The following is a 15,574-nucleotide window of genomic DNA, read 5'->3' as shown; positions in this document are numbered from 1 at the left end:
GAAGCCTTGCCCTCTTTGACCTGGGTCAATATGTTGCATATACTACAACTGTGAGTACGAAAAAATGGTCTCCTGTGGTATGCATCTTGAAGGGGGAATGAGAGGACCTTGTCAAAATCATACCACCGGTCAGCTTGAGGCTTAAAAGGAGAATTTTTATTTGCTAAATTGCTAGAGCGAAATCTATACATTTCTGTAACTCCAAGCCTTTAGTTTCTCCTAAAACAAATATATCATCAGCTTCAACAATCCCACAAGGTAAAAATTCAACATAGTGGAAAATTCTTGTACTTTGGTCGAGTTGTTTTATGAGAAAAATAAGGAACCTTGCTCAGGCTGTCAGAATAATATAAGACAGCTTGTGGGTTTTTTTGCCTTGAGTTTGCGTGGGCAGGAAATTTATTCTTTGCTTGGTACATCTTTGAGCTGCACACAGCTGTGTGAGATCCCAGTTCTTTACAAATTGCTAATAAAGAAGATAATGCCAACATTTGCACTCTCCTCAAAAGTCAACCACTGAAGATTTAAATCAAGATTTCTGGATAGAAAATCTTAATCTTTTGAGTCATGTTGCCATCCTTTTAAATTCGCTTCCTAACACTGAAGTGAACTAAAATTAGAATTTGAGATAAGGCAGAAGCAATGCAACAATTTTCTCATTCATGTAACATGTACTTAGGAGCATCTAATCCGTGTGTATGCATTTAGAAATTTTTTGAAAATGACAAAATGGATTTGATCTCCAAATACAAGGATTCTGTTAAGTTCTGCCAAAGAAAAAGAAGGTAATTAATATTTGTTTAGTCCTTACTACGTGTCAGCCCCTTTGCTAGGGTTCCAGAACTGTTGTGGTACAAACATTCTTGATCCCATTTTACACATGAGGATACTGATGCTATGTAAGTAGTAAGTAAGCAACCAAGTGGGATTTTACCCTCAGACGAATTGATTCCAAGGCCTGCTGTATCACATTACCTCCTATAATCCCAAGTTTCATCCTGACTAGAAATTTTTTTAATTTTACTTTTTAAAAATGTCCTCACAATTATTATCTTTTCACTTAAAGCAAATTTGATTCATTTGAAACCACAAAGAAAATGAACATCTATTTCAGAGTCATTTATTTTTTAAGTTAATTTTTTAAGTTATTTTTTAAGTTAATATTGGCTATGGGTGTGGGAAGTAGGGTCAGAGGAAGCACTGAAACGAAGGCCTCTGCTCACCTGAGGTCGCTTCAGCGTTGACCCTCCCATCCTTTCCCTCCTCCCTCCCTCCCTCCCTCCATTCATCCCATCAGTTGAGCTCCCCTTTGTAGGTGCTGGGGCAGGGCACTGGAATAAAGAGAGGAAAAGAAACGTACTTCAATCCCAAAGAACTTTCAGGTGAATGGGTAGGAAAAACACCTGAAGTAAGCAATTTAAATACAATGTCCTGCTGCGGAAGGAAGGATGAGAGGCAGGGGATCTTGGAAGGAAGTATGCTTTTGGAGGAGTCGGAAAAGGGTATTTGAGGTTACCTCTGAAGGAGGGATAGAGATGAACAGAAGACATTCTGCTTCCATAACAAAGAAGTGGGTTTGGATGAGACCAACTCCTACATCCATGATGACTCACGTGTCAGCAATCCACACTGTAACTAACCTGAGGCTAACGGCTTTGCTTCCTTTCACAATCCCAGCTCACACATCCAGATGCCAGCTGGTAGGACTGCCAATTCATATCTCGTCCAGGTTCAAGGCAAGCTTTACACTCCACCCTTGGGGACTTATTCATTTTTAAATGCAGGCTGGAACATATCCAGGAGCTCAAAAAAATCCTGATCCTGGAATATGCCAAGAGTCTCCCAAATTCATGGGGACACCCATTCCACCGAACGTGGTGGTGGCGGGGGCGGGGGGGGAAGGGGAGAACGGTAGAGTTGTGTAGTCACTCTCAAAAGTGATGCTTCTCAGCTAAGTTCTGTAAACACACCGGGGTGCTTCCTGAAGCTGGAGTGTCCTGATCCTACATGCCATTGTGGCAAAATCTTTGAGCATGAGACCCAGAAATCTTTCCAGACCCAGAGCATTCTGAGCCTTTGGGTCCCATGTTTCCCCAGAACTAGTATAAGAAGACTGCTCATTGCCACCGTGTGAAACTGCTTATTCATATAGAAAGAAAGAGAGAGAGAAAGAGAAAGAGCCAAAGACAAAGAAACTCATTATATACAAAGTGCTGTAGCTATGGCACGGCCCTTCTCTCAGGGAGCTTGTGTCAGGGAGCAGACACCACGGCAGAGTCAGGAGTCTAAGCGATCTGTTGGGGGTGATGCCTATGAATGATTAAGGGGAAAGGAGATGGAGTCACCAGGGCGGGCCTTTCCACCACAGAGCAGGTCTGAGGTCTCCAAGTTTGGAGAGAGTATGTCATGGCCTCAAACACTGTGCCAAACCCCAAAGTTGCTGCAGCTGGAGGCCATGGCCTGACTGCACCCCTGGTGACAGTTCCATCCTGAAGGGAGTTCTGAGAGGGGCACCTCCACAGCTGCCCCAGAATGTGTTCCCAAAATACAGATTGAGGGTCTGAGTCTAATCAGTGGAACTCCAGGAAGAAGGGATGTGGCAAAGAGTGAGGACTCAGGCATGTCTCTGGAGCCGGGCAGGCCTAGACCAGAATCCTGCAGGCTCTTTGACTTACTGTGTCACCTCAGGTAAGTGACCTAACTCTCCATAACTGTCTCCTCATGGTCAGAGTGGGCTGGTCTATGGAATAGGGCATTTGGGGCTGGCTAATGATAGTATGGATAACATCTTTCTTATTCCCTAATGATACACACCCACACACTCATACACACCCACAACACCCACACACTCACACACACACACACCACAATTGGCTTCTTCATTTGGATGCAAGTTTTATTTGCTAACAGGGAAGAGAAACCAGAAAACAGAAAAGGCAAGCCCTGAATACGGGCACAAAGCTTCTTGTTGACCTGGTCCGGACTGGATTTGCATCTCCTGTGATTGGCACGAGGTTAAGAGGTTCACGGGCATGGCAAGACGTGGTATTTACAGAAAATGGTACTACCTGTAGGCCACACTAGGGTTCATGATATATGACTGCTCAAAGCTGGATGGCAGTGCTGGGGCTCATCACCCCAGCCCCATCAGGGTGTTCCAAGGACTGGGGGACTGGATGTGCTGTGTAACCTGTGTTGCGGGGCACAGCTGGGAAGCTCTACCATTAGTTCCTGAATCTCCTCAGGAGATTACAGAGCCTCTGGCCACACGGAGAACTGCTAAATGGCCAAGTTGACACAGAGGGAGAGGAGATTGTCTTTTCATCAAACACAGAGATGTTTGAGCATCCTGAGGACAGAACGTTTGGTACCATTAGCGGATGGACAGTTGGAAACAGCTGTTGTCATTTCACGGTATGGAGTGACGTCTGTGATGAAGAAAAAGAACAGAAGAGACTGTGTGGTGACTGGGGCCAAAAGACTGAGTAATGAGGAAAAATGAGGGCAATGTTGTGACTCACAAGAAATACAATACGGTCATCTGGATGACCAAAGATATATTTCTCATGTGAGAAATATATGTTTGGTCTTTGTCCATGGTTCCTGGCTCACAACAACCAAAATCCTTGGAATTTCCTGAGTGATAAGAGCAGTAGGAGCATCTTTTGTCATAATATTTGGACTTTTGTGCTTAGTTCCTGAAATTGCTTCAGACAGTAAGGTGAAATGGGTCTCTTGTTATTCCTAAGAAGCTCCTTTCCACCACTACTGGGTTTATGTTAATAAGGAGACTTTTGAAAAGCATCTGGAGGAGGGGAGAAGGGCTAGAGGTTGAGTTCATCACCAAAGATGAATAATTTAACCAATCCTGCCTGTGAAATGAAGCCTCCACAAAAACCCAAAGGCCAGGGCTCAGAGAGCTTCAGGATTGGCGAGCACGAGGAGACCCAGGAAACGGCACACTTGGAGAGATGATGGAAGCTCTGTGCTCTCTGCCCAAACTTTGCCCTGTGCCTTTCTTCATCTGGCTGTTGATGTGCCTCTTTTAAAATCCTTCGCAATAAACTGGTAATCTAGCGAGAAAATGGGTTTCCTGAGTTCTTTGAGCTTCTGTAACAAATTAATTAAACCCAAGGAGTGGGCAGTGGGAACCTCTGGTTTCAGTCAGAAGTACAGGTTAACCACCTGGGCGTGCTGCCGGTGTCTGAAGTGGAAGGTGACCCTGCAGGACTGAGCCCTCTCTTTGTGAGATCTGCTGCTCTCTCTGGGGGTTGGTAGTGTCAGAATTGAATCCCATGGTAGGACACCCAGCCTGTGTCCAAGAAGTGCTTGTTGGTGATACGGGGAAACCTCCCCTGTAGGAAGTTGGCAATCAGAAACTCTTTAATGAGGTACCCCTTGGGGAACACCCAGAAAAAAACTGAGAGGCACTTAGAGGGAGTTATTGAAAAGAACTTTTAAGTCAAGAAAAACCTGGGTCACAAGAAAACAAACTTCTCAGAGTAGTTGCGAACATTAAACGAGCTAAGTCCTATGGAGTCGGGCATACACACCACAACTCTGTAAGTGGTAACTGGGATTATGGGTGTTGGGTCTTCTATTAGTTAGGTGTTTTTGGATGTAAGTAACAGAAGATGACTTGAACATGCTTAACCCAACAAAACTGTGTGCTTGTGCATGCATGCGCGAGTGTGTGTATGTGGTAGTTATTGAAGAAAATAGAGGTATCTCGTAGGAACTGAGGACAAGAACCTATTTGGCTCTCAGGAGGAACTGGAACCAAGGACTGAGAAACCATTAAACCATACAACTTCCAGAAGTGAATGTCACCACAGACCAACTGTCTCTGCTTCTCAGTCCACTTCCTGTGCAAAAAATCACAAGTCCTAAGTCCATATGAAGAATTTCTTAAAGCAGACTCCTGTAGGATATCCAGCTGGTCTAATTTGACTCAGGTGTCTAAACATCCTTCTGGTAAACTTTGGCCTAGAGTGTGGGACCCCAGAGTATAAAGAAAGGCCCTTGGTGTCCCTTCCGGGATAGAGGCGAGCAGATGCCCGGTGCATCTCTTGCTCTGGTCTGATGGAGTTCTCACCAGGGCAAGGATAATACTCTTATTTTTGGAAAACTTGAGGAAAATGCAATAAAAGGATTCTTTACAAAGACATGGCAGGGTGTAGGGAATAGTGTCAAATAAGGTCAAAGAAGTAACCAAACCAGACTCTTTGCACCCAACCAGAAGAGGAGAAAGAGCTCAGAACCAAAGGCTGGAAGGTGCTGTGAAATTCTTGTGTGGGCTGCAAAAGCCCAGGAAGACCCTGGAAGAAGGAAGCCAGGCAAATAAATTCCCTCTTCGTGCACTCCTTTCCGTGGATCTTTTACAGGACACCCTACTGGCCAAACCAACAGGTAAGGAGAAGATCCTTGACACTAGTCTCTACAAGCCTTCCTGCCAGGGAGGAGAGGAGGAGAAGAAAGGTGGAGGGTGTGTCTGGAGGGCAGAGAGATATATCTGGCACTGATACTTTTCACATTATTCAGTGACAGCAAAGAAAATCACCCTACCTAATTTTTAATGGCTCTCTTTAGAAAGCAAACCAGGGAGCTTATAGCGTCATGCTATCATCGAGGCCAGACAGCTATAATTTCCACTTCCATCAAAATAGGCTATTGCCCATTCTACTTACTCCAAACCCATACTCCTTGACCCCCTCCCCTGTCACCTCACCCCACTTACCCATCCAAAACCAGATCCAAATCCTGCCTTCTTTCTAAGGGCTTCCATCTAACACTCTCTTCCCTCTCTGATTTTTGTAAACTTTGCATAGCTTGGCCCTGACTCACTCCCTAATTTGTGTTACAATTTTTTTTCTTAAGATTTTATTTATTTATTTGACAGACAGAGATTACAAGTAGGCAGAGAGGCAGGCAGAGAGAGAGGAAGGGAAGCAGGCTCCCTGCTGAGCGGAGAGCCCGATGTGAGGCTCGATCCCAGGACCCTGGAATCATGACCTGAGCTGAAGGCAGAGGCTTTAACCCACTGAGCCACCCAGGCGCCCCATTGTGTTACAATTTTTGTTCAGGTTCATGTTCATTCATTTCTGGATCCTATGGAGAACTTGCACAGACCATTACCCATAGGAGACGCTCAGGAATGTCAGGTGAGTTGTTGAAGGAGGTATGAAGAGTCTGGCAAATCTCATTTTTCCTAGGGCGGCGTCCCTTCTTTTAAGATTGCTTACTGGATCCTTTAAGTTTAAAACTTGGAAAATACACAGTTCAACAAGTTAGAACATTTGTGAAAGGGTTTATGTTTACCTCACAAGGCTGGCACAGTTCAGCCGTTACCCTTGGATTACTCTTGAAGAACTATTATTTACATTTTAACTATTACTGAGAAAGGGTGGATATTAAGTAACACAGAAATGAGTCACTCTTCTATTTCTTATAGAGAGATAAGAGATGGAATTAAAATTATTAAAACCTATGTGAACTATATCTTAAGATGGGATTAACTTAAAAGGTAAACCACACAGGATAAAATTGAAGGTAAATATAAAAATAATCTATTTTATATCTTTTAACCTTATTCCAATAATTCATTTGGGATCTGGAAGACTGCCCGATTTTCCAAGTGGGACACAAGAATCAGACAATAGTTCACCCTTTCCAGTCCCGTAGTCTCAAGATCACCCTTGAGATTTCCATCTTTACACTTAGAGACCCTTCCCTGAATGTGTAGTTATGATTCAAGGCCACACTGGTAAATAGAAGTCCTCAGCCTTTCTTGTCCAACCCATCGTCTTTCCATCCTGTTGCTTCTGCTTTGAATTCATTAGTGTTGATTCTCTCTACTCTTCTCTGCTCCCACATGCAATCAAACACCACACACATCTCTCCCGTCTGCTTACAAGGTATTAAACTGTCTTGAACCCAGATCTCTTTCCCCAAGTTGGGAGTAGTTAATGGGAAACCACAGGAAAGTCAAGTAGGAGTTCAGTGATGCAGGTAATGATACCTGGAAAGTTTTGTGAAAAGGATTAAATAAGATGAGGAGCTCTTCCCCTGCTGCCCCCCGGGGAGTGCACCAGGAGAGGTTTGGTGCAGTCAAGATGTCGCTGCACCCATAACCTACCACCACGGCCAAGGAAGGCATCGCTGCTGAAGGTGTAATGGACATTAACACTGCTGTCCAAGAGGTGAGGAAGACCGCCCTCATCCATCACGGCCTAGCACATGGACATCCCCAGACTGCCGAAGCTTTAGAAGAACGCCAAGCCCATCCTTGAATGCTTGCATCCAACTGTGATGAGCCTGTGCGTGGCAAGTTGTTGGAGGCCCTTTGTTCTGAACACCAAATCAACCTAGTTAAGGTTGATAACAAGAAACCAGGGGAGGGCATGTGCTATGGTGAGAAAAAAAAATTTAATTAAAAAAGAGAGAGAAAGAGAGAGAAACCAGGGGAATGGGCAGCCCTCTGTAAAACTGACCGAGAGGGAAAACCCAGCTGTGTGGTGGTTGAAGATTATGGCAAGGAGTCTCAGGCCAAGGGTGTCATCGAGGAATACTTCAATCCAAGAAATGAAGGAATAAAAAATTGGGTTCTTTTCCCTCAGTAACTAGCTAAATAAAAAAATAAGATGATGCATGCAAAGCAGCAGCCCCTAGGGATATGTGGTAAATTCAAAATCAACAGCAGCTCTATACTTCTACAAATAACAAGAAACATGGCCTCCTTCCCCAACAGTACTCATCAGTGGAGACCAGACATAAAACTGGCATGGCAAGCTGTAAGCGCTGCGATCACTTAACGCCTCCTCTCTACACTTCTGGGCAGGACTGGCTTGGTTGGTGAATAAGCAAGTTTGGAAAAGAACAACCTTGGACTCCGTGAGCTCATGTTCTTTTGCATCACCAGCGATAACATCTGAAAAACAACAGTAGTCACCTCCTACATATCCCCACGAAAACACTTAGCTGTTTCTCACTGACAGATTTCATCTCTCTCTCAGGGTTCTAAATTCTTAAACTTTTGGGGTCAAGCTTCTGCTACAGTCCTGAAGTTTGCCTAGGCAGCCCTACAGAGAGGTAAACAGTGCTTGAATAAATGGAGAGACAGTTGAGCGAGGAAACTCTCTTTCTGGCCTTTGGGAAGCAGTCTTCCTGGAAAAATACCAGACCACTACAGAAAAACTCAATCCTGAATCCCCAGCTTATAAGACATTTTGTTTATTCTCTTTGAATTCTTCGGTCCCCTTCAAGTATACCACTGACCTTATCTTTGCTTTCCCCAAGCCCTAAAATCCTGTCATGAGTTATAAAAATAACAGTATACACCACCGATCACATCATAATAAACTCTTGGCATACACTGTCCCATTTAGTCCTCATATTAACTCGATGATGTAGGTACGAATATTATACCTATTTTATGGGTGGGCTACTGAGGTTCAGGAAGTTAATATTGTTCATCAAATCACTGGCAAATGGTGAAGCCAGAACTTAAACCCATCTGTGAATCCAAAGCTGGTACCTTGAATCTCTGTACCTAACACTTCCTGGTGCCTTCCTTCACCCTAACCCGTCATCATCACGGGGACAGTTTGGAGGATGTCTTTGACTATACTCATTTAAGTATATGCTTCTCTCTTTTAGTCTACATTCATATTTAGTTCAGTTTTTTTTTTTAAAGATTTTATTTATTTATTTGACAGAGAGAAATCACAAGTAAGCAGAGAGGCAGGCAGAGAGAGAGGAGGAAGCAGGCTCCCTGCTGAGCAGAAAGCCCGATGCGGGGCTCGAACCCAGGACCTGGGATCATGACCTGAGCCGAAGGCAGCGGCTTAACCCACTGAGCCACCCAGGCGCCCCAGTTCAGTTTTTTTTTTAAATTTCTTTTCAGCGTAATAGAATTCATTGTTTATGCACCACACCTAGTGCTCCATGCAATACATGTCCTCTATAATACCCACCACCTGGCTCCCCCAACCTCCCACCCCCCGCCCCTTCAAAACCCTCAGATTGTTTCTCAGAGTCCATAGTCTCTCGTGGTTCACCTCCCCTTCCAATTTCCCTCAACTCCCTTCTCCTCTCCATCTCCCCATGTCCTCCATGTTATTTGTTATGCTCCACAAATAAGTGAAACTATATGATACTTGACTCTCTCTGCTTGACTTATTTCATTCAGCATAATCTCTTCCAGTCCCGTCCATGTTGGTACAAAAGTTGGGTATTCATCCTTTCTGATGGAGGCATAATACTCCATAGTGTATATGGACCACATCTTCCTTATCCATTCGTCCGTTGAAGGGCATCTTGGTTCTTTCCACAGTTTGGCGACCGTGGCCATTGCTGCTCTAAACATTGGGGTACAGATGGCCCTTCTTTTCACTACATCTGTATCGTTGGGGTAAATACCCAGTAGTTTAATGCTATGCTGAGCTATGTAATAGACACAAAGAGTTCTGCTCTTAGTTTCATTTAAAACTTAGTTTTCTTTCACCAAGTGAGGTGTGGGTCCCTTTGGATAGTAAATCCTGGCCTTACTTCCTTCTCCATACAAAATTAGTGGACACATTAGTAAAGCACTGGGCATGGGGCATTAATCCTTTGGTTCTTTAGCTACTAACTCCCTGAAAAGCCCACCAAAATAACCTCTTGGTCAAGCAGAGCCAAATTCATGGCTTATTGCAATAAGGGAGAGTACCATCTTGATAAAATTTTAGTGTGTTTCAGAAAGCAGACTTCAGGAATGAATATTTATAAGGTTTAGGCAGTCGGGTTTAAAGTGGGATTTTCGGCATGGGGGCCTGCTTGTGACTGGGTCAAGTTTGTGCTATCATAGTTTAAGATTGGTGAACTCAGCAAGGCTTGGGTTTTGAAGGAACTCTTGATAAGTAAACAACACTTTGATAAGCAATCTGGCTTTCACAGTTGGACAGTCTATTCTTCAGATAAATGAATTCTCAAGATGTTCTTGAAACAAATATTTTGCAACTGTATCTCCTTGGCCAAGAACTTCCCATTATAGAAAGTTATGCTAAGGTAGCCTGTCCTATTTCATGTAGTTACGTGCGGCTTTTGCTCAGTTCTTTATGTCTCCTCTCTGTAAATAGAGATGATTATAGCACTTACCTCACTGGGTTATTACGAGGTTTAATGAATTAATGGAGGTAAAGGACTTAGAAGGGTGCCTGGCACCCAGAAGGTGCTATGGATGTATTTATTATCATCTGTACAACCTAGGACATTTTAATTAGTCTTGCTCTTGCCAGACTGAGGAAGACTTTCAATTTAAATGGGTTTTTGAGGATTATTCTCTAATAAAGTCAGATTTATAGCAATGATAGTCACACAAGAGCTCTGCATTACTTTGATTTTGAAGTCATCTGAATAAACTAAATTCACAAAATGTACTTATATTGCCCTAGCTTTTATTGCCCCTGAATTCCAGATGCATATTTCCTGTTGAAATTTAGTTTTCCTACTCTTCTTTCCCACTCTAACAGGACTGAAGACAAAATACAGTTGACCCTTGAACAGTGCGGTTTTGAACTGCACTGTTTAGTCTTATGCCAATTTTTTAAAAGTGCTGTAAAGTACTGTAAATGTATTTTTCTCTTCCTAATGATTATCTTGTCTCTAGCTTAGTTTATTGTAAATATGGTGTGTAATACGTATAATCTACAAAATATGTGTTCATTGAATGTTTGTATTGGTAAGGATTCTGATTAATAGCAGGCTATTAGTAGTCAAATTTGGGGCAGTCAGAAGTTATACGTGGGTTTTCAACTGTGCAGGAATGTCATGCCCCTGACCCCCAGATTGTTCAAGAGTCAACTGTAATCTATGATTTCTTCTCCATCCTCTCACCCAGCCTCCTGTCCAAGGTCTCAATCATTCAGCAAATATTTGTTGAATACATTTGCATTCCAGGAGCTGTAACGAGTATAGGGAATAAAATGACAGGCAAAACAGACATGGAACCTTCCCTCACAGAGTCTACTGGCAGAGATAGACATTAATCTGATGTAAGTTGCGCTGCCACCAAGAGGTACTGGGGAAGGGGTGACATAGCATAGGTATGTTGTGAGATCTGCAATTGCTTGAATGCATTCACCTTCAATAGGGACTAAGAACTAAGGCCACCTATGTCAACATGGCTTGATTATGTGTTTCAGGAGTGCTTGTCTAGGGAGCTGAGGCTAGTAAAGACTCTTATTGTTTGCTTTAGGGACTTCCTAAAAACCGATGTATCTGAACTTCAGGTGCTTGAACAATTTCTCAGGGCAATAGATCACGTAAATGGCAAACTGCTCATTCATCAAATACCTGTTTATCTTCAAGATTTACTTAGCTTAGAGACTCATTTTACCCTAAATTCACCGATCCTAAATTTTTGTTTCAAGAACTTTGCCTGAGCTCAGTCAGATCCCCTTAAAACAAAGTTGAGTATGGACCTCAAAATCCTATAAATACCAGCTCCTGATTTCTGAGATATTGCTAAGGTTTACTTGATCAGCAACTTATGTTGGTGGTCTTTTGGAGAGTCTATAGTCCATAACTGGAAACTGATAGGTGCCATGGAATGAAAACACAGGAACAAGAGTGGATAACAAGGGGGTTGATCTAGAATGAGTGGGGAAAGAGAACTCAAGGAAGGCTCTGGACGAAATGATACTGGAACTAAGAAATTAATATTGAGGAAGAAGTAACTGGACAAAGAGTAGAGGAGGAAGAGTATTCCAGGCAAAGGCCTTTAGTTGGGAGACAATTGTATTTTTCTAAGATGAAACGAAGGCTATTACGGCTAGAGTAGAGGATAGGAGGAAATGAACCCCTGGGATGGGGGTGAAGTCAGACCGTAAGAACCTTGCATGTTACGTTGAGGATTCGGACTAGAATCCCTGAAAGTAAAGAGAAACCATTGGAAGGCTTAAGGCAGAAAAGTATTAAGTTCTGATTTGAGACCTTAACAAGATCATTCTGGCTGTTGATTGAATAGTGGATTATAGAGGAGCAAACATTGATGGAGAGATGGTTAAGAGGTGCTGTAAGACTCCAGAAAAAAAAAAAAAAAAAAGCCTAAAGTGGATATGACACTGGTATTGTAATCCAAATTCATCCTTTTTACACTGGCCAATGTAATATAATTTAGGCTTTTTTCTTTTCCTTTCTCGCTTATTTAGACTTCCTTTAGGCTTCCACCATAGCTTCTTAACTTAGTCCACACCAACCCAAATCTACAGCCCATCTGGCTCTCTGCTCACAGTATCCTGTTTTATAAAATGGGGTAAGTGATAACACGTATGTTGCTCACTTCATTCAATAAATAGTTTTGAATACTTGTTATATGCCCAGCATGTGCTAAGTCCCAGGAATTTACTCATGAGCAAGACAAACATATACTTTGCCCCCCACACCCATAGGATCAAATAAAATAATGCTTATCAAAGTTCTTGGAAAACTGTAAAGCTTTAGGGATTATATAGATTTTTAAATTTTCTGTTTATTATGATGTTTTGACATTTTAAAACAAAAACAAAAAACACCTTTCTGGCTGGGGAAAGCCTGTCCCTTCTGAGGCCAGCCAATTCTTAGAGCTAGCAAAGGACTCAGCTGGGAGCATGCCTTTGGTATACAAGCTACCAATCCAGACCCATACCTCCTCTATCTGGCCCTATACCCCAGGAGACAATATGCTTTTGCTTAACCATCCCGGGGCCAGATGTTGGGCAACTTGAGATCATCCAAATAGTTTAGAGCCTGCTGAAGTTATTCAAACATTGTAGCCAATCCTAGACTATTTATATACTTTGCCCAGCCCTTCATTTTCATGGAAAGCCCAAAGAGGCTTTGGTCTTCCGCAGCCTGACCAAAACCTGGCACTTCCTCTGTGACCCTATGTGTCAAGAGGTGACCTTGCTATATAATACATATTATACATATAATATATATTATACATATCATATATATATGGTAAATTTTGTTTTCTATATATATGTCCCATATGTGTGTGTGTGTGTGTGTGTGTGTGTGTGTGTGTGTGTGTGATAAATTTTGTTTTCTTGTACCTTTTCTGTGTTTCCTTTTTTGTCTATACTTGACTGACCATTGCATAAAAGAACACAGACCACCACATTGGCACTCTTGATTTCAAGTGACAGAAGCTCAAATCAAATGGCACGAACAAAAGGGTTATTTATTAGCTTATGTACCTGAAAAGTCTAAGAGTAGCCTGATCTTAGGGATCTTTGGATCCAGGAGATCAAGCCATGACATCAGGGACCCATATCTTTCTCCATCTCTTCTATAGGTACTTCCACATGGCAAACGAAATGGCCACTTGCAGTGCAAGAATGATCTTTCAGAAAGGGTCCATCTTCCATAGACCTCCAAGAGGAAAGTTCAGGGTAGAGTTCAGATTGGCCTAGCTTCAGTGATGTGCTTATTCTGGCAACCTGAGGCCAATGCCAACCTTGATGTAATATTCTGGCCAGGCCTGGATCATGTGCCCACTCCTGGAGGAAGGAATTGGGGTGGGGGGAGTCAGTGCTCCTGAAACATACACCCTCAACATTGTTTCTACTGGTTGATGTGGGAGAACTTTGGATCCCCAGTGGAATGTTTGCTGAGCAGAGAACCACAACAACACATGCCCAGAGCAAAGATGTTCCCAACAAATAGTAGACTATATAATTAAGACCCAAATATCTGACATCTCTCTCATGATAGCTTTTATAGCTCTCAACTCTAAATACAAAACAGGAAGGAAAAAGAAATATGAAGACAATAAGAAAAGTGGAATAAATTCTAGAGGATGACACAGCATGGGTCAAGCAGATGAGTTCAGGATGAGAGACCTGAAGATGTTTTTAGTCTGGGGGAGGCAGAGTTAAAAACACCAGAGGGAAAGGAAAAACCAATGGAAAAAGTCGAGGAAGAGAGAATAAAGAACATAGGACAAGGGTTTTAGTCTTGGGGAGCAACAGCTCGTCTTTCACCATAGGAAGAAAAGAGGTTCTGGTGGGTGTGGATTACCATACTTAAAAATTGTCAAGTGTTGAACCTTGAAAAAGGTTTATTTTCACCTTGAAACATCTCTTGTGTAGGAATTGTCTTAATATTGTTTCACGATATTTTCTTAGGGTTATGTGAAATAATGGTATTTCTTAACAATCATCTCGTCGAGTTGATGAAATTTGGCCAGTCATTACGCCAGTAATCTGAGCACCTCCATGCTCTCAGTTTTCTGAGCGAATGAAATAGGGGATGAGATGAGGTAGTTTGCCAGTAGGGATGGGGCTGGAATGTGGGCTTGGTCAGTACACTAGTGGGGAGGGGCTGACTCTCAGCTCATCAGTGGCTAGCAGCAGGGTGCTGGGTCACATGGCTTTCTCTAAGCTTCAGTTTCTCTCCTCTACAGAAGAATAGTACCTAACCCCTGTGTTTGAGACAAAGACTAACTGAAGTGAATGTGGTAGGGGAGGAGAAGAAAAATAACCTAGCACGTGGGCCTGGGCCATAGAATGTGTGAATAAAGCTTAGTCGTTGTTATTGTTGTTCATATTATTTTTGGCTCAGTGAGGTGTGAATGTTTGGAAGAGCTGCCATGGCAGGGCTGAGAACCCCTCTGAGAGGTGAGACAAGAGATCCACCGTCTGCCCATTGGCAGACATTCCTCCAGCAGAATTCAACGGAGCAGGTACAAGTGTGGGGACGGCAGGTTGTACCGCCCGATGTTCGACTGGGCGAGCGCCCCAACATGCCAGTCCTGCTGCCGCTGCCGGGCTTTTGCCTTCCCTGGTCTCTCGCCAGGAACGCCATTTCCCTGTAGCCACATGGCTCACCTCCTCATTTCACTGATTCTTCCTCAAATGTCACTTCTCCAGCAATGCCTCCATGGCCAGCCTACCCCAAGTGGCATTCTCCACCCCACCCTGCTTGATATTTTCATGAGCACAGGCTGGCACCAGGGGAGGAAAAAGAGCTACTTCTACCCTCCAGGTCGGGTAACAAAAGACAGATTAGTGAGAGGAAAACAAACAGAAGTTTATTAACATGTATGTCTCACACACAAAGGAGAAACTCAGGGAAGAGTAACTCAAAGGGGTGGATTGGGATATGGGTTTAAACCCCGTCCTCAACTAGCACAAAGGAAGAAAGATGTGGAGGCAGGGAGAGGCAAGTTATGGGAAAGTGACCAGGATAAGTATGGTAAACAAGGGTGGGTTTCGTTATGCAGATTATGTTGGTGTTCTCTGCCTGGATGAGAGTCTCTTGTGATTCAGAATCTTGTGATTTTTTTTTTTTAAGATTTTATTTATTTGACAAATAGATAGCACAAGTAAGCAGAGCGGCAGGCAGAGGGAGAGAGGGAAGCTCTCTGCTGAGCAGGGAGCCAGATGTGGGGCTCGATCCCAGGACTTTGGAATCATGACCTGAGCTGAAGGCAGCTGCTTAACTGACTGTGCCACCCAGGTTCCCCTGGAATCTTGTGATTTCATCCTTCTTTTCCTGGATCAGAGAGGGAGACACCCTTACAAATGGCGACGTATTTTATAAATGCAAATTT

The 15,574-nt window shown here is 43.1% G+C and overlaps 1 pseudogene; it reads left to right on the top strand.

The window, feature by feature from the left end:
* The first annotated feature begins 2,620 nt into the window (after positions 1 to 2,620).
* Positions 2,621 to 7,619, top strand: LOC125106994 (40S ribosomal protein S12-like; annotated as a pseudogene).
* The last annotated feature ends 7,955 nt before the right edge of the window (positions 7,620 to 15,574 follow it).

This window comes from Lutra lutra, chromosome 8, assembly GCF_902655055.1.
Source record: "Lutra lutra chromosome 8, mLutLut1.2, whole genome shotgun sequence".
In the NCBI taxonomy this organism is placed as follows: Eukaryota; Metazoa; Chordata; class Mammalia; order Carnivora; family Mustelidae; genus Lutra; species Lutra lutra.
This window is presented reverse-complemented; position numbering and strand designations above follow the sequence as displayed.